At 34.9% G+C, this 24504-nt stretch overlaps 2 protein-coding genes across 3 annotated transcripts in view; one reads left to right on the top strand and one right to left on the bottom strand.

The window, feature by feature from the left end:
- Positions 1-24504, bottom strand: part of LOC145694772 (serine/threonine-protein kinase S6KL-like) — a 388845-nt gene that overhangs the window by 120074 nt on the left and 244267 nt on the right. The window lies entirely within an intron of this gene.
- LOC145694771 (uncharacterized) overlaps positions 14329-24504 on the top strand; it is a 33607-nt gene continuing 23431 nt past the window's right edge. Inside the window, exon 1 of the mRNA XM_081771393.1 lies at positions 14329-14504. The gene's annotated coding sequence lies outside the window, so the exon portion shown is untranslated. The remainder of the gene's footprint in view (positions 14505-24504) is intronic.

Genomic DNA, 24504 nt, shown 5'->3' with positions numbered 1-24504 from the left:
GTTATTATTTGGAAATATCTAGCTTTCATGATAGAAAAATCTTCAAGTTACGCAACTAGTTAAACATCACAAGTTGGAAAAGATATCAAAACGAATTCAAACCATCGATGATGCGTTTCAAATTTAGATTTGAAAATGGCAAAAATTCTCAAGAAAATCATTAACACTATTTCCAACTAAAACTAATTAGCGATTCATGAAATTGTTACGATTTCTGCAAAGGTTTAATTAGCCACATTCAGTGTGACAGGACTTGTTCAGTGTTAATTTTAAACATCACCCAGTGCACGATTTGGCAAGTCCTAAATTAAATAATCACGAATAGTTAAAAATATTTTTCTACGAAAGGAAAAAAGTTACCACATCAATATTTAATTAGACGTAATAAACACAATTAGCATAACTTTCATAATCACTGGTCGAAAACACTCACGCGTCTCAAATGGACTTCTTTGATTTGCTAGTGCAAAGTGGTGATGCGACTTAGCTGTATGAGTACTATTAAAAGAAATACTATTTCAGTTTCGAAAACAACACAGCAAATCTTTCTGAACGCTGTTTATTCTAGTTTTGAAACGCCGTATAACTAAAATCCGACAAAAGCAAGCACTTATTATTACCAATCTTTTTTACACTTTCGACAATATACAGGGTGTTAATAAACTATACCGACAAACTGTAAGATGTGATTCCTCACATCAAAGTAAGTGAAAAAGTTCACATGGACCTATAAGAAAATGTGCATAGTTTCACAGTTAGGGCTATCCAAAATCTGGAAAAGCAAAATTTCATCACGCTATTTCGAATTCGAAAAACCGTGGAGTGGCGGTCTATATCAGCGTAAAGGAAGCCATACATACGGAATACAAAAATGCATATTTTGTCAATGTTCACTGGTAAAGGTAAGCCTTGACAACAGTGGGCACGGAATGCTTCGCCGAAAAGTCCGAAGTGTTAGGGACCGTTAGCACCTTGGTCCTTTGTGTCCGGAATAACGCGTGCTGCAACGTATTTTGTCACGGTACATTTCACGGTTTTTTATGTATAAGTGTGAAACAAAACATCGCAACACGCATTATCTCGAACACGAGATACCATGGTGCTGACGGTCCCTAACACACTTCCAACTTTCCGCCGAAACGTTCCGTGCCAGCTGTTGTCAAGGCTTACCTTTTGTTTACTTTGGATCCACCTTGAAATCAGAGCTTATCTGAAAATTCTGTTAAGAGCGTGTTTGAACATAATACGATGTAAGCAGTGGTGTAATGGTAGAATTTTTGGTAGGTATACACTCAATCGTTTTCAAACCTATAGCGTATACGCAAGACTACTTGGTGTATACGCACCCCAATATACGCTTATTCTTTCGTAAATTTAAGGTGAATATACGCTGGACTATAAAAATTTTAGGTTGGTATACGCCGTATACTCCCGTATACTCCCCATTATATCCCTGGATGTAAGGAATCCCTTGCGTATGTATGACTTCCTTTACGTTGATATGAACTGCCGCTCATCGTTTCTCGATTTCGAAATAGCGCCTGTTGAAAGTCACTATTTTGAAGACCTCGCTCTGAAACTATGCATTTTTCTCCACACATCCATATGAACTTTCTCACTTACTTTGGTGTGTGTAATCATGTCCTACCTTGTCGGTATAGTTCATTAACGCCCTGAATAATTATCCTCACCAGACACATTATTCTGAAGGCAATGATATACCGCAGAAAATGAAACAGACTAGTAACAGCATTTTTCTTATTTAAGATTTCACTTTCATGGAGTTATACAAAATCTTACTACAGAACATACTATAATATGCAAGATGTTTCTAAGCAACAACATTTGGGTGGGATTCCTGACACCGAGATAATACTAACTGTATCGACGAACCTGGGTGTACAAATGCTTATTACCTTCGCTATGACCAACCGAAAATTTGTCATAAAAATACAAGAACAACGCTATGTCGAGAAGAAATTGTCGATCAAAAGGGAATGTTCATTATTTTTAATCGTAGATGTACATCTGAGTGACGGGATACCATTGCAGGCATAGAAAACATTTCTACACTTAAGCCAGTCTATTCTTTTTGTCTTATCTTACTAGGGATGTACTTGAACCTGAACCCACAAAGTGGGTGTGATGTATATATTTCCTGAAAGCTTGAGTCAAGGTAAGATCAAAACCGATTACCAAAATTGGGGAGGTCTTATGCATTCCTCTTGTAGGCAGCACTTTCCTTATTTTTATTAAAATCTTTAAGCGTGTCCATGAAGTCCGTTCCAACCCCGAAAAATCTGAAACGGTGAGACAGATATGAAAACAGAAATATATGTCTTTTATCATTTTAAAATTACAACGTATCAAAGTAAAATAAATTCTCCCAGGGGCCCCCGTAGGGTTTCAGACGGGGTCCAACTCAAAATTTTTAAATGGAAAGGGGTGTCAACTTGTATACCGTTTGGTGTTAAATGAAAGAAGATAAATCAAGTCTCGACTCTCTACGATAAGCCTGTGCAAAATAGTGGTGGGTCAAAATATCACCACAATCTTTATTGCAAAGTCTATGGCCACTCGTATGAATCTTAAACGGTGGAGTAGGTGTAAAAACAAAGACACGGATATGTCACTATTTCAAAAGTATAATGATTCAAAGTAAAAAAAAATGTTCCAGGTCCCTCGCAGGGTCCCAGACGGGGTCCAACTCAAAATACTGAAATTGGAAAGGGGTTCATGTTGAGTATCGTATGAAAGCTGATGTTAAGTGAAAGATGTTCCCTTTCCCATTTCAACATTCCAGGACCCTTGGCCATGTCGAGGGTGTCACCAAGTCCTTCATTTCTCGTGTGTTTATGTGCTTTCTCAACCATCATCTTTCTGTAAAGGATGTACCCTACGTAGAATGGCTGTCCAAAAGAAGTACATTCAGGAGTGATGGCTCCCTGGTGCAAGTCCGGAAATGCTCATATATGTCATTGTCGAGCATGATAGCAGCAGCACCTTTCAGCAGCAGAAATGGTGTTCCAATATCAGCGACAAGATGCGGCAAGTATTTTTTGAATAATTCTTTAGGCATCATGCCAGATTTGTTGGCTTTCAAAATGACACCAGGGATCACAGGAAGCTTCGACTGGACTCTTGGGCCGAAGCCGTCAAACGGTTCACTGAATACCATGACATTAATCACTTTCTGAGTTTCTTCCTCTTGACGTATTAATAACTTAAATACTGTCCATTAGTTATAGTTAGGGTTGTCCACGAGACGAGACAACGCTTTCATGACATTTTTCAGAGATAAGACAGCCTCAACTCTCGATTCATAGCAGTTACGTTAACTTTAATTTCTTGAGAGCGGGACAGTGAAGGGACAGATGAAATTTTAGGGGTCAGCTATATTTTGTACACCGAAAATAATAGTCGAGGGGAAGACGATGCCACCGGAGGGGCTGCCCCCTTCCTCCTCTAGCGTCGTCACTGTTTCGTAGGCAAACTTCATTTTAATTTCTCTCGCTATATATGTTTTACCACGTCCCTCAGAAACATATTTATTCTAAGAAGCTTATTTACCACTTTTTAATTATATCTAATTCTAATAATATTCTTATTTATCTATCTAATTCTAATAATATCTTTCTCTCTATTATTCCCAACAAACCACTATCGCTTTTTAGTTCTAACCAGGTAATTTTTCTCCAAGTGCCACACAGAAGCTAAATGTAATTTTATATATATATAACTCTCATTAAACATGGCATGACATTTTAAAAGAATATCTATTGGTTGGGTCTGTGAAGTATAAGCGGGGAATTTATTTCAGCATTTAAAATTTGAGCATATTTAGGCCTATATCTGGGACTGAGAAGTAAAGTGTTATAAGTCATAAAATATTAATTTCTCAGGAACAGCGAAAAAGTGTTTTCAAGACAATATTTTGTTGAATTGCGTCGATTGTTTATTGACGGAAAAAATTTTCACTTCCTGCGTTTCAGTTGTCCACATCTCAAAAATGTTTCTAATGTTCCTTGTACTAATGTAAGTAAAGAAAAATGTGGTAACTTAATTTCGACCAAAAAGTGAGTTGGCACAGTTAACCTCTCAGCCCCAGATATGACAAACAAATTAAATAATTAGATGAATATAATATAATAGATTAGATTAATATATTATAAATGTGTTTGTTTCACGAAAAGTTTCAAAAATATATATAGTGTGTTTCAAAACAACATCGACAACGTTTGGGAGGTGATTCCTGACACCAAGATAAGACAAAAGAAATACAGACCAACCTGGGAGCACAAATACTTCCTTTCGAAGTTGCCGAAAATATGGAAAAATGAACTTTTAAGGTCCATAGTTCCAAAACTATGGGACCTACTGTAGTCAAATCAACACTTCACTCAGAAACTAATATGTGCGCTATGCACAAATACATGTTTCAGAATTCTGCGGCACTTACGCATCAATTTTTATGTAAGAAGTTTGGCTACGGGCATACGATTTGAAGTACCACCAACTACTTCTATAAAAAATGTTGTGGAAGTGCAGCAGGATTCTGAAACTTGGATATTTGGATAGGGCACATATTAGTTTCTAAGTGAAGTCTTGACCCGACTACGGTAAGTCCCACGGTTTTGGAGCTATGAACCTTTGAAGTTCATTTTGTCATGTTTTCGGCAGCCTATAACTCCAAACGGAAGCATTTGTGCACCCAGGTTGGTCTATATTTTTTGTCCTATCTTGGTGTCAGGAATCACCTCCCAAACGTTGTCAGTGTTGTTTTGAAACATCCTATATATATATATATATATATATATATATATATATATATATATATATATATATATATATATATATAGGGTGTAAAGAAAGATTCTTTACAACGCTTGGGAGGTGATTCTACAGATGAAAACAAGTAAAAATGTCTATGTAACACAATGTCCATCTCGGCCTCCTAACCGAGTTACGGACGTCCAAAAGGGTGGGAAAATGAACTTTGAAGGCTAATTCTGGCAAAACGACAAGAGATAGAAGGGCGGTGTTAGGCGGCCCACACAGACTCTCATCATGGATTATCCAAAGATACTAAGATTAGATGTGTACAAGGTGAGCGCAAGGGTTTCCCCAAAGGATGCGAAGCATGCCGCGGACGTTATGAGGGCAAAGTTAGGTGAGAGGGTGTGTGTGAAGTGTTCATACATAAAGAAACGAATAGCTGAAGTGTGTATGCGTATACAAGATGGCGGGAGAAGTGCGTGGTTGCATAACCGTACAGGAAAGAAGCGCAATTTCGACAGGTTTATTCAAAGGATGTGTTCGAGAAAGCAGAAACGGCAGTCCGGCAGTGGGATAGGGACATACAGCACTCTACATAGGGTCGACAGTTGTGTAATTAGAAAGCGCTAATGGGGAGGTGATGCAACATTTATGATAGAGGAACCGAAACCTGTTCCGGTGATAGTACTCGTAGAAGATAAGCTTCAGCTGATTACTACAATTGCAATACAAACAGCAAGAATGAAAAGCTGAGTAGTTAAGGTTGAATTCGACCACTGCGTTAGAATGAAAAAAACGTTTGAGGATATTTATGACGAAACTATGGATCACACAAAGTTGTAAATTCGGATAATTGTAGATTACCCATGCATTGAACTATGCATTGAAAAAAGTAAAATATTCCTAATCATTGCCATTGTTGTATAAAAAGAGCATTTGAATGAGAAGTTACGGTTTTCGATAATGAACTGAGCTTGAACAGTGGTTCTACTTGTCTCTTATTATTATAGCAAGTTTTATTTAGTGACAGCTTTTCAAACTGTAGTTAGAAGTATAAAAGATATTGCGAGACTGCACAATTTTAAACTACTTCTTGTTTTGACGAAATTATCCACACAAATGAAGTGTTCTTCAGGTGGAATTCACCCGCAAAGAGATTCAGACAGTACGGCAAGACGCCGAGACACAGCATCAGCAGCAGTGGGAACTGGCATCCAGGATTGAACATGTGGGTGAAAGGGCAATTTGATGAGCATTTAAGTAATAATAATAATAATAATAATAATAATAATAATAATAATAATAATAATAATAATAATAATAATAATAATAATAATAATAAATGATCCTCCTGCGTACTTGACGCGTCGGGCAACCAGCAGCGCCCACTGTTTTATGAAGCAGTAAAACAGCTCTAAAGTAAAAAGTTACCACGTGATTTAGGAATAGCTTTCTGAGGAGTGTTGGAAATCTAGCAACCTTGCCTGTCATTACGAAAGGAAGAAGCAGAGTTCTTTATAACCGACAGACTATGGCTTAAGTGTGGTCGCGTTTCTTAAGCGTCACGTCTAGCTAGATGTTTACTATTTATTAACATAATTTGATACACTGCAAATCAATTATTCCAAATTTTATCCACGACATGACAAGGTTACTGTGGAATTTAAGGACTTCCCATTGCTGAGTAAGGTTCCTCTAAACGCTTCCCACAACGTTTCTCGGTTTTTGAAAATGGTGGGAAAACGAAAGAAAGTAGTCGAATTTTGAAAATTCGGCCACACAGTGATCATGGGACTCTATGAAGAGATCTTAAGTAATTCAATTCCAGAAAAGATATTCGATACCTTTGAGGGCAGCCAAATGATTGTCATAGGCTGTCCTGTCAAATGTCTCAAATGTATTTGAATCGTTACTTAGTTTATAAGTACCATAACTACTATGTGGTCCACTTTCCAAAACCTGCATATTTTATTCAGTTTTCATACGAATCGGGGGAAAAGTTGTGGGGAGCGTTTAGAAGGGCCTTAAGTAAATAGCAGAAGTCTATGCTTAAGTATCGAGCCTTTTAAGGAAAAACACTGGAAAGAAAATAATTCAACACGAAGATATTAGCGCTGATTTTGTATTCATCTATTTTATCCACACCATGAGAAATCATCCAGATTTAATACACATCAAAGCTGTTCAACGTTCATGCTACACGTAGTCGCAAAGGTGAGTTTAGGAGCTCAGTTTCGTTTGCGGAGCTCAGAAAAAAAAAGAAAAACAAACGATTTTCACATGTAACCAGTAATACATTTGTAGATTCATATGTAATTACAGTACTTCTGGAAAAAAATTATCACTCATTAATTTTGCCCTACACAAACACCGCTATGAATGACAGGATCCGAGGTGTGTGTAAGTTTATCCATGATTTAATACAAAATTGCGTCCCCGGGCTGCAAGTGACGTAGTCTCTTCGTTCACTAAACAACATGCATGGTTCTGTCTCTGGTTTGACACTAGGTGGCGTATCTAATGCACAGGGCTCGTAACTGAATTCCACAACTAGTTGGAGCTGCATTGATAGTTGATGCCGTCGAGTAAATGCTATTTTGGTGCTTCTGTGTGAGTCTTTGTTTGCGTGTGTGAGTGTTCGCGTAAAGTGTATAAGGGCCTCAGTGTATAATAGTAGAAACAACAGAAACAATAATCATTTAAATAGTTTTGTGGTACTCCCAGAACCGTGAACGACAGTGCAACTATATGTCCCTACCCCACTGTCGGACTGCCGTTCCTGCCTTCTCGAACACATGCTTTGAATAAACCTGTCGAAATTGCGCTTCTTTCCTGTATGGCTATGCAACCACGCACTTCTCCCGCCATCTTGCATACGCATACACACTTCAGCTATTCGTTTCTGTATGTATGAACACTTCACACACAACCTCTCAACTCACTTTGCCCTCATAACGTCCGCGGCATGCTTCGCATCCTTTGGGGAATCCCTTGCGCTCACCTTGTACACATCTAATCTTAGTATCTTTGGATAGTCCATGTTGAGAGTCTATGTGGGCCGCCTAACACCACCCTTCTATCTCTTGTCGTTTTGCCAGAATTAGCCTTCAAAGTTCATTTTCCCACCCTTTTGGACGCCCGTAACTCGGTTAGGAGGCAGAGATGGACATTGTGTTACATAGACATTTTTACTTGTTTTCGTCTGTAGAATCACCTCCCAAGCGTTGTAAACAACCTTTCTTTACACCCTGTATATATATATATATATATATATATATATATATATATATATATATATATATATATATATATATATATATATATATATACTACCCTTATTTTTGAGTAAGATTTGTTTCTTGGAGGTTTTACAGTAATTCGTATTGCTTGAAATTGAAATTGAAATTGGCCATGGACCAACTCTAACTTGGAAATACGTCGCTAATGAAAGAAGTTTCGTAGCTTCTTATATTAGTACTTTAGAAACAATCCAACATCATTAACAAATTTACAATTTAGTTTCTTTTAAGATTATTACACAAAAAGACTGTGATTTTGAAAAAGAAAAGTGTATTATAAAATATACATACTAAACTGATTTGAACAACAAAGAAACACCCTTTGTACGCTTGACACTATTACTGTAGAGTAAAAATATTCCTAGATGAAGTTAGTTTATTACCAATACTTAAAAAGAGTGTGTGATTGAAATGTAAAAACGAGTAAATATATCTTGTAGTACTAAATTCTTACTTCAATCAATTCACAAGAACAATCTAAAATGTATATTGAATCTGTAAATTGCAACAAACTACAAAAGAATTGTATAACTAGAAAATAAGACGGAATAAAATACGCTACATAAGTTTCTACCACACCACGAGTTCGCCTGGAAATCTTTTATGAATACCTTGTGGAAACGGAAAATGTCAGATGCACGAAACGTGATAAGCCTTAGTTCATACATAACATAATAATGGAAACAAGGACGCAAAGCAAGAAAGGCGTCCATGTGTTGGTTGAGTACTTCTGTGTTTGTGTTACCAGTGAACGAAGAATGCACACATAACAAAAAGCGCATCAAACGGAAATTAACAACGAACATAACACTTTGTAATGCATTTGCATTTCTTTCGTGTCAGGTTTTAGTTTTCCTTAACAAAAAGAAAAAAGAATCCAGAAAGTAATTGCAACAACAAGTACACAGCCAGTTGCTCAAGAATACGCTTTGAAGAGTGCATCTTCAAGTGATCAATAGCCTATAATTGTTTCGGTTATTTTTTAAAAATAATTTTACGAAAACATTAATTTAAAACATTAATTAACGTTACGAAAATAACTTTACGAATATTAAATGTAATTAGTCCACATTTGCAGGCTCCCAGTAAGAAATAAATGTAATAATGGTACAATACTAACATAAGTACGCGTATTTAGGAAGAAGGAAATAAATTTTTTGTTCATCCTGTGATCACAGAGTTAAAAACAACATAGATCAATAAACCTATTACATAGAAACACGTGGCTTGTTAGTAATGGTGGAAGGTAAAAAGTGTTAAGAACTCATATATTGTGATATTTCCGTTAATTTTATGTCCAAACGTATAGCAGACTACTTCTAGAAACAGAAACAGAAAGTGTCAACATTTTTTTTCTTTAAATATATATATATACGTTAGTTTTGTATATCCTCGTATGATCAAATAGTTAGCACGTAGTAAGCAGTTTACTTCTCCATGAACCACATAATAGGTGTTGGTTTCGTACTGCAAGTCAATTGAAGAGGTACATAATTGCATTCAGAGACAATGAACATGTTAAGCAAAAAATAATGGTTTCGAGAGCTGATGTGCTACCCGTCATTCAGTTAAATGTGCGCTATCTGGTCGACCATAATCATTCATTGACTAGCACCAAGAAATCTATTTTAAGGTACTTATATTAGTTTGACATGTTAAGGTCTGTATCAATATATACGAGGATCTCTAGAAAAGTTTTAAGACATGCAACTCTGGTAACACGTATCTTTATTTCAACTATTATAACTTTTCGAAGTATTCTCCCCGACATTGCCACAACGCCTCATTCTCTTAAACCAATCCTGGAAGCACTGGTGCCGCAGGATTTCAAGCAATGTACCTACCTGTTCTTTGTAGGCATTTACACCATCTTCAGGGGATGGAAAACCGCTACTCACGAAGTTTTCCCTTGAACACAGGCAGCAGAAAAAGTCACACAGTGCCAGATCGTGGTTGTAGGGAGATGGGATAAAAGTTTAAGAAGGACATGGTCAATGAAATCAACTGTTTGGTTGGCAAAATGGGCTGAAGCATTGTTATGGTGCAGCAAGATTCCTCGCAAACCAGCCTTTGGTCACTTCTCTCCAATTTTGTTGAACACTTCAAGTAGACAAACGCTTGTGTACCAGTTGCCAGTAACTACGAGTTAATTTTCTACCGTAAATGTAGTCACATGTCCACTTTTTGAAAGGAATGTGAACACCATTTTCTTTCCTAAACTTTATGGCTTCTTGACTTTCATTGGTGGTGCTTCACCAGGAAATACCCAAACAGACAACGGCACTTTGTCTCTGGTTCAAACTGGTAAAATCCAGGTTTCATTACCTGTCACAATGTCCAAAACCCTCCTAGAGTATCCACTTTGAAATTTCTTAAGCATCTTTCTTGACATCACTCACTTTTGATTTTCAGTCAAGCTGTGTGGCACCCATCAAGATTAAATCTTTCTCATATGCAACTATTTATGCAGGATAGTTGATCCCAAGGGCAAACTCAAGGTCACTGTATGTCACTCGCGGATCGTCCCTAATCATCTGCTCCATGGCATCAATATTTTCCTCTCTTACTGCTGTTGATGGCCTTCCACTGCGTCCTTCGTTTTCTAATAAGGTCCGGCTCCATTTCATTTTTGAAAACTAACGAAACACTGTTGTATGTGATGGTGCAGCCTCCCCAAAGCCTCGTGTCAACTCTTCCAGCGACTCCAATTCATTGAGATCACATTTATAGTCGTACAGAATCACGGCTTGCAAATCCCTTCTTTCCAACTTCATGGCTGCAGTGCAAATGATGTTAACTCCGGCCACTTGGCAACACCTTAAGCAAGTCATATGGCATGATCTTCGAGAGACTGGGCAAGTTCATGTACAAAGAAGGAATCCTTCTCATACAAGCACTATCTTATTCCTGCAAGTCCAGTTTGGCTATGTCGCAAAACTTTTCTAGTTACTCCCGTATTGTTTCCAAAATTTTAACAATCTAAATAACATGTAAATGAGATTGTCAAGTATCGATTTCAAGAGTACCACTTTAACAACACTTTCCACATCTATGTCAGCAAAACGTGAAATCCTTTCCATTTCTGTTTTATTTTTTAATTTGCTCTATTTGATGCCAAGGATCAGCTTTCAGAATTCCTATAACATTTGCTTTACATCCTAGTAATATGTGTACTTGCTACTTAGTTACCACGTACACTTTCTACTTCTTCTCCCCTCGCGTTACCTCCCTTTCAACACTCGATATTGACTTATGAAAACGAATGACGAACATTTTGCCTATCAGAAATTTCCGGTGCCTTTATGTTAAACTTTTCAAAAGAAAGAATAAAAATCTTACCTTAGATGATATAGATGTATCATTTTATGCTGTGAAATGTTATGCATTTGTAGGTTAGTATCTCAACAATGAGTATACCCATTAATATCATAATAGGTTTTATTGAACTGAAGGTAGGAGACAGCATCTTGTTGGAAAAAGCTATCAGGTTCCTGATCTTAAAGGGAAATTTGAACGATCCATGAAGAGACGATAGGTATATATTATAAGGAATATGTATCATATCTTATTATTAAACAAAGCAAGAGAGAATTTAAACGTCTACAGGGTGATCCAAGAAAAGAACGTCCATCCATAGCCACAGAAGTAGTATAATAACAAGACGGTTAAGTTTTCAGCTAGGGAAATGAACAAGGAACCAATGCACATTTCATGACATTTTCCACTCTAAGCAAGTGACTGCACGGTGGGTTTGATTGTTGTTGACATCCTTCCGAAAAATGGAATGTATGAAATGTGCATAAAACATTTTTGGATGTATACCATAAATAAGACGAGGACTTTTTGAACACATTAATGACCCTGGATGAAAATGTTATTCTACATAAGTGAGAGAAATTATCAAAATATGAAAAGATGCCTCAGAACCAACCCCAAGAAAAATAAGGTGCAACTACCATCAAACAAACTTATACTATCCGTGTGTTTGGTACTACAATGATCTGATATTGCTTACTTACAAAAGGGCCTAAGATAACGAGCACATTGCAGGTACTTGCTGCAAACGTTATGGAATATTACCAAGGAAAGAGGAAGGTTACTACTAGCCGTTAACACCAAGCTATATATATAATATATCTTTTAGTAGCTGTAGCAATGAACCTTTGACTTGACCTATCGATCGTACTTTCTCGATCTGCTACCACCGATTTTGACTTATTTTCCTTTTCAAATTTATAGAATCATTTACAAAGTGAATGTTTCTATGATGATGATGACGAGGTCATTACTGAAGTGGAGAAATCTTGTGTCATCAGATCTGCAGACTTTTACGAACATTATGATAAAAGGCCTTCCATAAATGTGAGAAGTATGTGACAATCTAGGGTGCAAATTTGGAGAAGGAAGAGTCAGTGGAGGAAATTTTGGATCTTTAGCACACGTTGATCGAAGTCTGGAAACAATATTTTTACTTCTTCTCATAATGATACAAAACTCTACTATTTTAGCCACCCCTTCGAGGTGATAGTTCAGAGCTTCGTGTGTAAGTAGTTCTTATATACCAAATGGACTTTTGCGTGTAATGGTTCGAAAGAGGCATATAATAATATGAAAATTTTCCATGTAATAAAAAGTTCTTTTCTCTCTCTCTCTTAACTTGTTGGTTCTTATGCATCATTTGAAAGGCGATTGGATTCTATCCTTTCTTGTTGGAAGTCAACAGAAGCGTCTATTTTAATCCGAAATTTTAATAGATTTTTTCAATATATTAAAGTTCACAATTTCACTGACAGTGTCTTTCTCAATGAAGAATGAGCCTTCAAATGACCACCATACTGACGCATCACACATTAACCTTAAGGCGTACCGTTTATGTGTTTCCAATTCATCTGAAGCTTTCTTTGTTATCCTTCTGAAAACTTTTCTCTAAACCACGGAAGCTCTTTCTGCAGGTATAGTAGCTAGCATCTTTGGTGAACCAGTACGTACTAGAATTAACTAATCTTGCAAACTAGGGTATTTGTAGAACTAACTAGATCAGTAAGGGCAAACGCAATGTCGGCCAAAACAAAATATAAACATTTTCCTCTTCCTTGTCCTCCGTTTGAGACGACAGTTCCCTGAATGTGCGTAAGTCATAAGTTTTCTGAATCTTTGTTCTACTCTAAGTATACTCCTTTTGTTTCATGTGTAAAGGCAAATTAAGGCCTGAGCTGTGACATTTGAAAGTAGCTCTATGAAATCTGCATTTTATTACAAATCGGTACGGTAGGGCCTATCCTGTAACGGCTTTACCCTGCAGAATGAGCTTGGTAACCGAAAGTTCAAAGAAAATATTTTGACAGTTTAAACAGTTAAGGTTCGATTCAGTTAATATTAAGATGGCCAGTTACACTTTTCATGTTACACATTGATTTTTTTTTTAAGGAACAAATCATACATTTTAAAATATTATTCGCGGGCCGTCATTTAGCCATCAATAAACTAGACGATGATACATGGTCAGCTCATTAGACTCAATTCCATGGTTTCTAGCTTTTCTTTTAGACCGGCGTTTGATAGCTCTTGATTAAAATACCTTCTTGACTATCTCACGAACCAGAAATGTACGTCCGGAATGCAATTGAATCCAGGATAACACGTACCACAGACATTTGAGCTAACCATTCGAACACACAGAAGTATTTATACATTCATTTTCTTAACCATTTTTAATTTTAAATAATACACCAACTCAATTTTGTGGTTGTAATTCCGGCTACGCAATGTTACTGACCTATCTATGCATTATTAACTTTAGACTGGTTCACAAATCTGTTTTTATTTATTTATTTATTTTTTTATTTCGTCAAATGTTAGCCATAATATTGAAGACAACACACAGAGGAAAACTTTATGCCGATACGTGTTACTCTCAGTTAGGGAGAAATATAGAAAAATAGCATCTCTTGTATGTTTTTTTAAATACTATTTTTTTTTTAAAGGAGGAGGGTGTTGACAATGTTCGTGCATCCTCGAGGGCAGTAACAGCCTCATAAAACCTCCTCCCCCAGGAAGTCCTCATTACCCTGGTCCTAATGCATTCCACTCCACTGTTTCTTCTTTCCCGCGCAGGTACGCAACCAGGAGTCTCAGATGAGCGAGCGGTGCGGGGAGACGTAATCTAAGGTAGAAGAACTTGTATGCTTGCTCAGTGGCCGCCTCAGTTTTCAAGTACTCCCCCTACCCGCCTTTATAAAAGTCAGGTCGCGGTCACTTCTCAAGACACTGCTCTTTGGGTTCACATAGCTGCTGGGAGGTGTGCTGCAAGTGAGGGATTCTTATTTTTTTATTTTGAAAAATAAGTTTATTTTTTATTTTTTTGGTGCCGGTGACTGACTACACAAGAGAAGAAAACATTTTGGAAGATAGTGTGATTCGGAAGAGAAGGCAAGTGTGATAATATTGGTTATAGAACTACGAACTGAAGCCTTGTCTTTTCGCATTCTGTTACAGAGAAAATCATTTTAATATTTCGACTGATCTGACAATATTCTATTAAGAGACTTTATGCAATTTGAATTTCACGTGTAACTTACAAGCAGATGAAGGTGTCATATTATAAGACGTGATTCGAAAATCGACAATGGAAGTGTGATTATTATTATTATTATTATTATTTTTTTTATGCATAAATACATGCACAAGCAGAATTTCCCTATCCACTGATTACTTCGAATTGGCCGCTTGGAAAAACAAACAAATGAACGTTTGGATGTATCTCACTGACAGTGGTGAATTCGCGGATTTGAACATAATATGTTCAGTGCTTTTCTATATATAAAAAAGTAAAAACAAAGTGTTTTTGAAGAAATAAGTTTGAACTGAGAATTTCTCATATTCCAGCTTATTTCTTTCAAGCCTTCAAAAAGGAACTGAAAATGTGTGCTTTTTAGACCAATACAAATTTATAATTTGTTACAACTTTCTGTACGAAAATAACATTTCTTACCAAGATAGTATTTAATTCCCCTGATTTTTATAAATACTGTAGCAATAAACTTGGATGGGAAATTTTAGAATCACCAGATCTGAAGTAAAATACCTTAAAACTACTACTAGAAAAACATAATCGTTTTGTTTTCGGCGACAAATTGTGGATTTAGTGAGTAGGATTATAGCCGAGAGTCGGAATTCTGATTTTGCTAAATGGAAAATATTTCATTTTATACATTGTACTCATGAAAAGAATGAATGATCACATTTTGCTTTAATTTTATTTGTTAATTTATTTAGATAATGTCAAAATTATCAGTGGAAAGACTGCTGTGCATTTAGAATGCAAACATACTGAATTCACCACAAGAACGCTTTTTTTTTTTTTTTTTTTTTTTACTTGAGATGAAACTATTTTATGCGAAAAGGCAAGGCAAAAAGACTCACAGAATACTTACATAAATCAAGTGCTTAGTATTTCTGGCACTATACGATGTATGATATAGATAGGTTCATCTAATTATTCGAACAAAAGACGAAAAAAAAATCCAAAGTGTTACATATATTAGGATTTGTAAATGTAAAATATCAAGAAAACATTTTAAGTGAAAGTTCAAACTACATTTTAAAAATATTTATTCAAAAATGAGAGGGAAAAAAACAGTTTGAAATTTTGTATCTCTATTTTATTCCACTCAAATACGATAGATATTGTGCTTTTCTTTCCTGTTAAAAAAAATCTTCAAATTGAGAAAAAATGGTTCATTTTCCTTATTATCACTTAGTTAAGCCTAATTTAATCTGATCTACATAGATTGAGATTATTTTCCTTCATTTCTGAATAAGTATTTAAAACAGTCTAAAATGAATTAATTAAGTTTTAGAAATTGTTCTTTAGATGAGAAATAGGTTAAGGAAGATATATTATATAGAAACAAATCGAAAGTAACAGATTCTTTATTTATTTTCTGAGTGTGTTCTACCAAAAGGGATACGTTTAAGATAACTTATAGTTAGAAGAGATCAGTAAGACAGCAGACCAGGAGTAGGATAGCCAGTTCTTTTCTCCTGTACGTGGAACGAGCACATATATGGAAAACAAGAACTTAGAAAGTTAAAGTTAATGATGTTGAGTATCGCATCATCATCTTTCTTTTTCTTTTACCCCATTGATTTACATGAGAAATTAGTTTTTCTCTTTCTTTGAATTGAGCGAGAATTTTAATAACTTGATTTTAGTTATTTCTTTTTCAAGTTTAGTTAAATGTCCCCAACTTTACCAACACGAATTTGCATTATATGTATATAAATTTAGCATTATTATAATTGATTATTAAATATTAAAATTGTGTATCACAAAATTTATTTTCACGAAACAAAGGACATTTCAATAGGTTTGATAAACAAAATATTAACATCAAACCACTAAAATTCCAATTAATTTTTAAACAAAAACAAATAAAATTCCACACAATAAATCAACGAGAGTCTTCCTCGCTGATCTACTGGCTAGCACGTGTTCCTTTGGCACACGTATTCCCGGCCAATTCGCAGTGAGAGAGCAAAAAAATTTAATTTCACAATCAGTCACTTTCAGTAATCAGTCTCCTTTGGTATAATAGTGGGACGTTAATCTAAAAAAATATATTTTATTTTACAAACTAATGGACTAAAAGAACAAAGATGACGCCGTTAGTCAATACGCTTAAGGAAAACAGAATTAGGATTAGAAATACCATGTGTACAAGAACTTAGTAATTATGACTTTTCGCTTGCACACATTGATTAATATCCATCAATACACGGAAAGTCTGGTTTCTTATACCGTATCCGTTTTCAGATTCTTCAAATGAAGTAGTGGTCGATAATATTAAGCTATAGGACCAGAAAAAGAAGCACAAAAAAAGATAATATGTTGACATTCAACACACATACATACATACATACATACATGAAAGCCCGCTCATCGCTCGAAAAACGTGAAACGAAAAAGACAAGAATGTCAACAGCAAAACATTAACGTTTTAATAAATTATCACATTTCAGCTTTTCTATTAATTACGCTACTGCAACTCAAGCGTATCGATGAATCTTCACTGAAAGTGAAGCGAAGCTTCCCATAATCTAAGTGTTAACACTTTCAAGAGAAAGAGAAAAGCGATTAGGACTGAGAGAGAGAGAATTAAACTTCGAAAAGACTAGTTTCATAGATAACAGAAGAGACGAAAAAAGAATGGAGCAAACAAACGAAACACTTTAAATGTTTCTGAGTAATTGAACAGATACTTTACCGTAGTGTACAAATAACGAAAACATCTTCTCTGAAGTTACTTATTAAACAATTAAATTAAACCTAAATAACCGACGAAACTCAAAAGTTCATTGTCGCTGAAACAAACTTTATGCCTCGTTTCTTATTTTGTATACTGTGACGAAACAATCCAATCAGAATTTTAACTCTATCCACTTTCCTTACACGGGCACATTTGAAGTGAGCAGATGTATTTAGACACTTATTTAGTGAATACTAAAAGGCTTATTATGCCCAAAACAATGGTGTAATAATTTAATCCTGGTCAATAGCATTGATAAAATATAGTAGAAAATTCAAGAAAGAAAAAACTCAATTTAATTCCAAAATACCTACTTAATTAAAACGTTTATACTCAGAATGATATTTCTATATGATTAGAGTACATTATGTTTTTATATACATAATTCGAGTACTTAAATGAGCTCGAATGTATCTCATTGCCAGATGCGTAATTTAGTTCTTTTTTTTTAACTTTTGCAGTAGCGTTAGAGTTCATGAGCTCTACCAAATGCATTAATTACATAATCATAATTTTACAGGACTCTTAATTTATGTTTCCACGTAATATACTACCTCATCTTCTAAGCTTTTCCAAATGTTCCTCTAATCAAAACTTTCACTAATATTATTTAATGCCAACGCTCTCGCCTTCGGTGCGAGCGGTCCCGGGTTCAATTCCCGGTGCGACACTCGGTCAAAAAAGTGTTAAAAGCTTTTAAAGGTCAGCCATCCTGAGTTTTTACTGGATTTTCCTAATTTGCGAAAGGCAAATGCCGGGTAGTACCTAACATATAGGTCCCAGGTCGCTTCCTTCCCTTTCGCCGCATAATGTGCACGCCGAGGGGCGTCATCCCTCAAATGTGACCGGCTAACAAAGCCATAGATGACGAAAGCCCAAAAATCTAAATCGCAAATTCCTTATTTAATCCCACACAAACCTTGATTGCATTTTCAGTAAAGTGGATAGTTCAAAATTTAATTATAAATAATGCTGATAGAGAGAACTTCACGAGATATTTTGGGATGTAGTAGTCACGGGCGCCCACAGAGGGGGGCAAGAGGGGGCAATTACCCCTCCCTGGATTTTCGAAAAAGGTTAACATTTATAGGCTCTTCTGGTGACAACAGTATACTTTTAAAATCAACATTCACTAAATGATTTAGAGTAACAAAATTTAGTCAAATACATCCCTAATATTTTAATCTACTTCTCTCCCCCATGTGATGTTTCACATTTTTTCAGTAATAATTATATTCAGTCTGATGCTGCATGCAATGCTAAGTATTTTGAATGATGGTATCAGTCAGCTAAATTGAAAAGATAATTTCCCTCTTTGTTGTTTCTTCTGCTGACGTGGTGCTGATAGCAATAAAGTTTTGTTTTGTTGGGTTTAATTCCAGCAATTGTGTGTGTGTGTCTTGCCCCTCCTTGGAAAATATCCTGCGGGCGCCCATGGTAGTAGTGTAATTGTTTACTCGGGATTTAAAAAAATAATAAAAGATTTACGTAAAATACAATCAACTTTAAATAGATTTGAAGATACAAGTGTTGAGAGCTGACGGAAAAAAATTAGCTAACAAGTATTTTTTAAGAAATGTTCCATTTACTGTTCGTATTTATTGGCTGTTTGGGTGATGCAAAATAGACATACAAGTAACTAATTCTTTACGGCTTAAGAAATTCCAAGGTTCAACGCTACAGAAACAAATGCCTGATGTCGGATTTACCCTCTGGTAATCCAATGAAAACTGTTATAGCCCATCTCCAGACCACATCCTGCCTTATGTTATGCATCAATTTTCTTGTTGGTCCACCCAAAAGTTCTTCAACTCTTTCCGTGCAATTATAAGCACTCCTAGCTCAAAGTAAATAAAATACAAGTACACGATCCAGAAATTCAATTGTAAGCGAACATTATTCTAAGTTATTGTAAGCGAAGACTTTTATTTTCAATAATAACCGAAGTTGCTTTGGAGAAATCTTAGGTAAAAGACATATATTAGAATTTCCTAATACAAGAAGTTTAATCGACTAATTAGCATATCACATATAGTCAACCCTATATAATCGACTCGGCCCTGTCAATGGACCTGAGAGTCACACCAGGACAAAGATATTTCTCACTTTTTTATTTTTCTTTTATTATTATTATTATTATTATTATTATTATTATTATTATTATTATTATTATTATCGGTGACTGTTAGTCAATTACGTTTATACATATTTTATTCCAATATTTACTTCATACAAATACTTAAAATACTAGCAAGAACTATAATTTATCGCTATCTAATACTTTTAACAGTAAAATTTCAAATACATGTTTCAGGCACCTGCACATTTCAATATTATCAGAAATTTAGTACACGATTATATACGGTATTTCATCTGCTGAACAGCAGACACAAGTGTCTACCAAAATAGTAGTTTTTTCTGAAACACTTTATACAAGAGAGAATCGGTTATCTTCACATATTAAAAGCAGAAATCTTCGCTTTGCGGGGAGGTGATTTTTATGGTGATACTGCGATGGAAAAGTCCTCTTGACCAACTCTATTGATGCAAGTATTTCCATAATAATAATAATAATAATAATAATAATAATAATAATAATAATAATAATAATAATAATAATAATAATAATAATAGACATAACTACGTTTGATTAGGTTTCGGCAGGAAAAAATCATAATTAATTAATTTACTAAGTTACTACGCAGTGAACACTAACATGAGCTTTCTACACATTCGAACTTTGGTATATTCGTACTTGTGATGGCATCTTTTAGATCACATGATACCACTCGGCTACCTGCATAAGCTAGGAGTACAACAGTTGGGCAGTTGAGCATTTTTCTCTGGTGCGAAAGAACCATAGTTCGGTCTTAGCCGTAGATGAAGTGACAGTAAGTTTCCCCCCTTCTCCGTTTCTTCCTGCCTTTTTCATAAGTCCAATAATTTCATCATAATTCATTCGCATTTATCAATAAAGTTAATTTAAAATTTACGGATAATACTTGAAAGATTTTGTTTTTCAAGAGCTACAATACCCATAATGGGCAAACTGATGTGAGTTATTTATTGCCAAATTAACAAGTAATATTCTTGAAGAAACGTTAACGCTATGATATGATATAGGTAATATCAGTTCTTTTACAATATACATATGTAGTTTTCCTGCTAGTCAACATTCTGCCAAAAGACGACCAAATGTGGTTAATTCTATTAGTTTTCCCGATTTGAAGATAGTGAAATTTGACATGATTAATTGATTTTCCCACAATTCCATCTCCGTGATTAATGGTCTCCCAGCAAATTACAGGAAATTGTGTTCTTATGTGAATACCTAATAAGCCAAGTTTTCGAGAGAAATGAAATTGAATTGTACATTGTACATTTTCTTTCAATTTCAATGTAGAAATTGAAAGAAAATGTACAATGGATGTATCTTTGTTTGACTTTTACATTGAGAATAATCTGTGTGATGATCATTATTATTTTTTGTTTTCTTTTTAAATTTACATCCTATAGTTATATTTCTAAGGAACAGATCCCTCACGCTCACTAAATCGAATTCATGAATGCATGCACAAAAGAAACAAACAAGATAACCCTTAACTCCTATCTGATTGGGATATATAGTCAAATTTAAGGTACTAAAAACATGAAAACAGCGATTTGGTCTACGAATAAATATCCTTTACAAGGATTAGCACGAAACTTTATAACAAAAAGCAAAAAAATATTTGAAGTTGTCAATCCAAGCACGATTTGAAATCATTGTAGGTAGCAATTACATTTTCCTTTAACCAAAGATGGATGTCCAAGTGGTTAGCGCTTGTGGTTCCTGGTTCGATTTCCGTTGAAGTCATATACAGTTCGAACTTTCATTAAAATTTATATCTTACCTCATAGCCTAGATGCTCAAAATTGATATTCAACTCCGAACAACAAGCTAACAAAATTTGTTTAACACGGATCCACATATAAGATTAATACCATTAATACAATAAAATCCATTCATTGAAACATCTATCTTGCATAGATTTTGCTCAAACCGAAGTACAAAGTTGTGAATCTTCAATAGCTTTAAGCTCCTTTCCATTTGTCTCGGATACTCAGCAACTTCGACAAGTTTGAGAGAAAGAGATCACAGATGAGTATCTAATCTTGCGAAAAGTTTGAAAAAAAAAAAAAAAACAGGAAACTGAACTTCGTTACAGTGAAATACCAAATATTTGATACATGATAGTTGACACCTTTGTTTCAAATAAAAACGAAGCCATTATTTACAAAATGAAATTGAATTAATTTGTATCCTGGAAAATGAATTGTATACGAAAACCTTTAGAAAACGAGCTATGGGATGCAAATCGAGACCTTAAGCAATTTCATCATATGTTATCCACTGAACTAAAAAAAAAAATCTGCGATTTTTAAACCACAAACAAGTCAAGTAGAATGAGTTGTATTCTTTACTGCTTCCGTAATTTATCAACAACTTATGACCTATAAAGCAATGAATTCTGACGGAGAATCCCATTTCAAGCTATCAAAATATATTCACTTTTCCGGACATTAGGTTATAAAACCAGCCACAAGAGTCTCTATTCACTTTACCCTATGACCTGAACCCTCACCTTACGAAATCTATCTGAACGGAAAAGAATGAAACGGGTTTCTGTTTATTTAATTTTTTTCTCTAATTGTTTCATTCTCTTTCCGCGAGCACTTTTGCAACGTTACCTCCCACTAAGAATCATTAGGTGAATATACAGGCCTCACATAGGGATGTAGTAGTTTCATCACGAATTTTTACTAACTGCATGGAGAAAGTTTTTCATCCAGGTGTGTAGTGAAAAAAGCAAAAGAAGAAGAATAAATAGTGTGAAAGCAGTTACTCAAGAAGACGACGAACACTTTCTTCCTAAGCTACGTCAAAGAGACGTGACTGTTCTACTTTACATGCATTTTGTCCGCATATGCGAAGGGACAAAGAAACGGAAGCAGCAACAAAAAATTGCAAATCAGATCACACCGATCTACGCCCAAAGTGTTTTTTTTATTATTATTATTATTTCAAGGGAACGTAAATGTTACTGAAAAGAATTTACATGCCGGTTACCTAACTGAAACAACATAAAATGCTTCAGATTTCTTTATGCGCCTTAACATCTAAACGTTGCAGTTGAAATATTTCGAAGTTATACATTCCTCTTCGCTAAGAGTGAGTCTTCAATATAATCTGCATTACACATTAACAACGTATGCTACTGAGTACAACAGCAAACTATTTTACGAATTTTATACTTCCAACTTTTAAAAAAAGTTTGATTTTTGTACTTGCTTTAATAACACGAACTATCGCATAAAAGTCCAATATCCTGATTTCTATGCAATACAAAGTACGCTTATGTTGAACAAATATATATGTTACATTGTATTTACTTGAATGCTACAGTTATGTTCTGAGGCTATCGAAAACTTATATTCATAGCCAGAATGCATGCCACGATCTTGCATACAAAAGCGAGCACAATCTTCACGTGGCTACTCGAATATTGTCTAAGCATGTTTATAGCTGGTTAAACCGAGATGATGGAATGTCAAGGGCCAGAACATTGAAAATGAAAAATTCCTATAATTAATATCTGACATTTTGCACATATTATTAAACGTATAGGGCAAATATATCCAACTATATATTTTCGATATTCATTATGTCATCTGTATCAAGTGAAATATGTAGGTTAAGTAATATCTAAATATCTTTAACATATTTGTGAGCTACAACCACTTTTCATTAGTCTTAAATTCTGAGTATAACACACACAAATTCAAATTATCTATGGTTAATTTTCGATACTGGACGTACTATTACTGTCTTTATTTCACGCTGTACATCTAGTAATCAGAGATGAATCGTAATTGCCAATCTATTAGGAGTTTAGGAGTGCTAATATATTTTCGGCAGCAGAACTATTATGAGACGTGGACCTATAACTTCAGATAGGATACAATCACATGCTCTATCACTGGGAATCTAAACCGGATCTCCCACACCAAAGATGAGAACGATATGCTATGAATGACTTGTAAACTAATTATCAATGTCCATGATTTACTCACGAGACACGACGACTCTCTTCGCAACTAGATTACATTTTACACTTATTTTAAGTGTCACACTTACATTGTAATGGTGTATAAGTACTCAAGTGTTTATTTATTCACCGATCAACTATGGAGAATAATATTGTTTTATTATCAAGTAATGTCACAATCAAACTACAATAAATACAACAAACTTCTAGTTCAACAACTATTGCATTCAGACATTAAAGAAAAAAATATTCAACGGATGGTATAACTTGTTCACTTTCACACGGTCAAATATATATATATATATATATATATATATATATATATATATATATATATATATATATATATATATATATATATATATGTGTGTGTGTGTGTGTGTGTTCACATCCTCTTCTCGCTGTTGAACAACAGCACATACGCACAGAATTTTATTGCACCAAGCTAAGTTTTTATATAACCTGGTACATTTTTCTCTTTTTTCAAGGATACCAACACAATTAAATAAGGTATTTTTTTTCCGAACTACAGCCACACAGGAAACACCCTTTTCTCAGCTGACAAGAACGTTCTAAAATTGCGTCATCTTCATCATGCGAACAAAGAATTTAAAATTAACTTAGTAAAACACCATTTGTTTAAAAGATTTTATGCACTCCAGTTTAAAAGTAATATAATTTCGGTAAGGAAACAATTACAATTTCAATTTACCTATTAATTTCATAGCGCTAACATAGTAACTTCGTTACACTATTCAACACAGATCCTATTAGAAGAAACAGGATCTGCTCTAATTCTAAAATAATTGCTGAAATATAGATTTAGATTACAAAACCCACAAAGACAAAAAGAACCAACCAAGCACTTGTTTCATGTACAAAAAGAGACATACTGGATCAGTGATAGTATGCAAAAAGTCACCAGTTTGATTTCTGCCACATAGATTTGCGTTCACAACAGTATATTCATGAGTTTTCTCGGAAGACCATTCACCACTGTTAGTTTATACTTAATCATTTCTTTGCAGCAAT

This window comes from Thermobia domestica, chromosome 9, assembly GCF_964235325.1.
Source record: "Thermobia domestica chromosome 9, izTheDome1.hap1.1, whole genome shotgun sequence".
In the NCBI taxonomy this organism is placed as follows: domain Eukaryota; kingdom Metazoa; phylum Arthropoda; class Insecta; order Zygentoma; family Lepismatidae; genus Thermobia; species Thermobia domestica.
The sequence above is the reverse complement of the archived record's forward strand: the minus strand, read 5'-3'. Positions and strand labels throughout refer to the sequence as shown.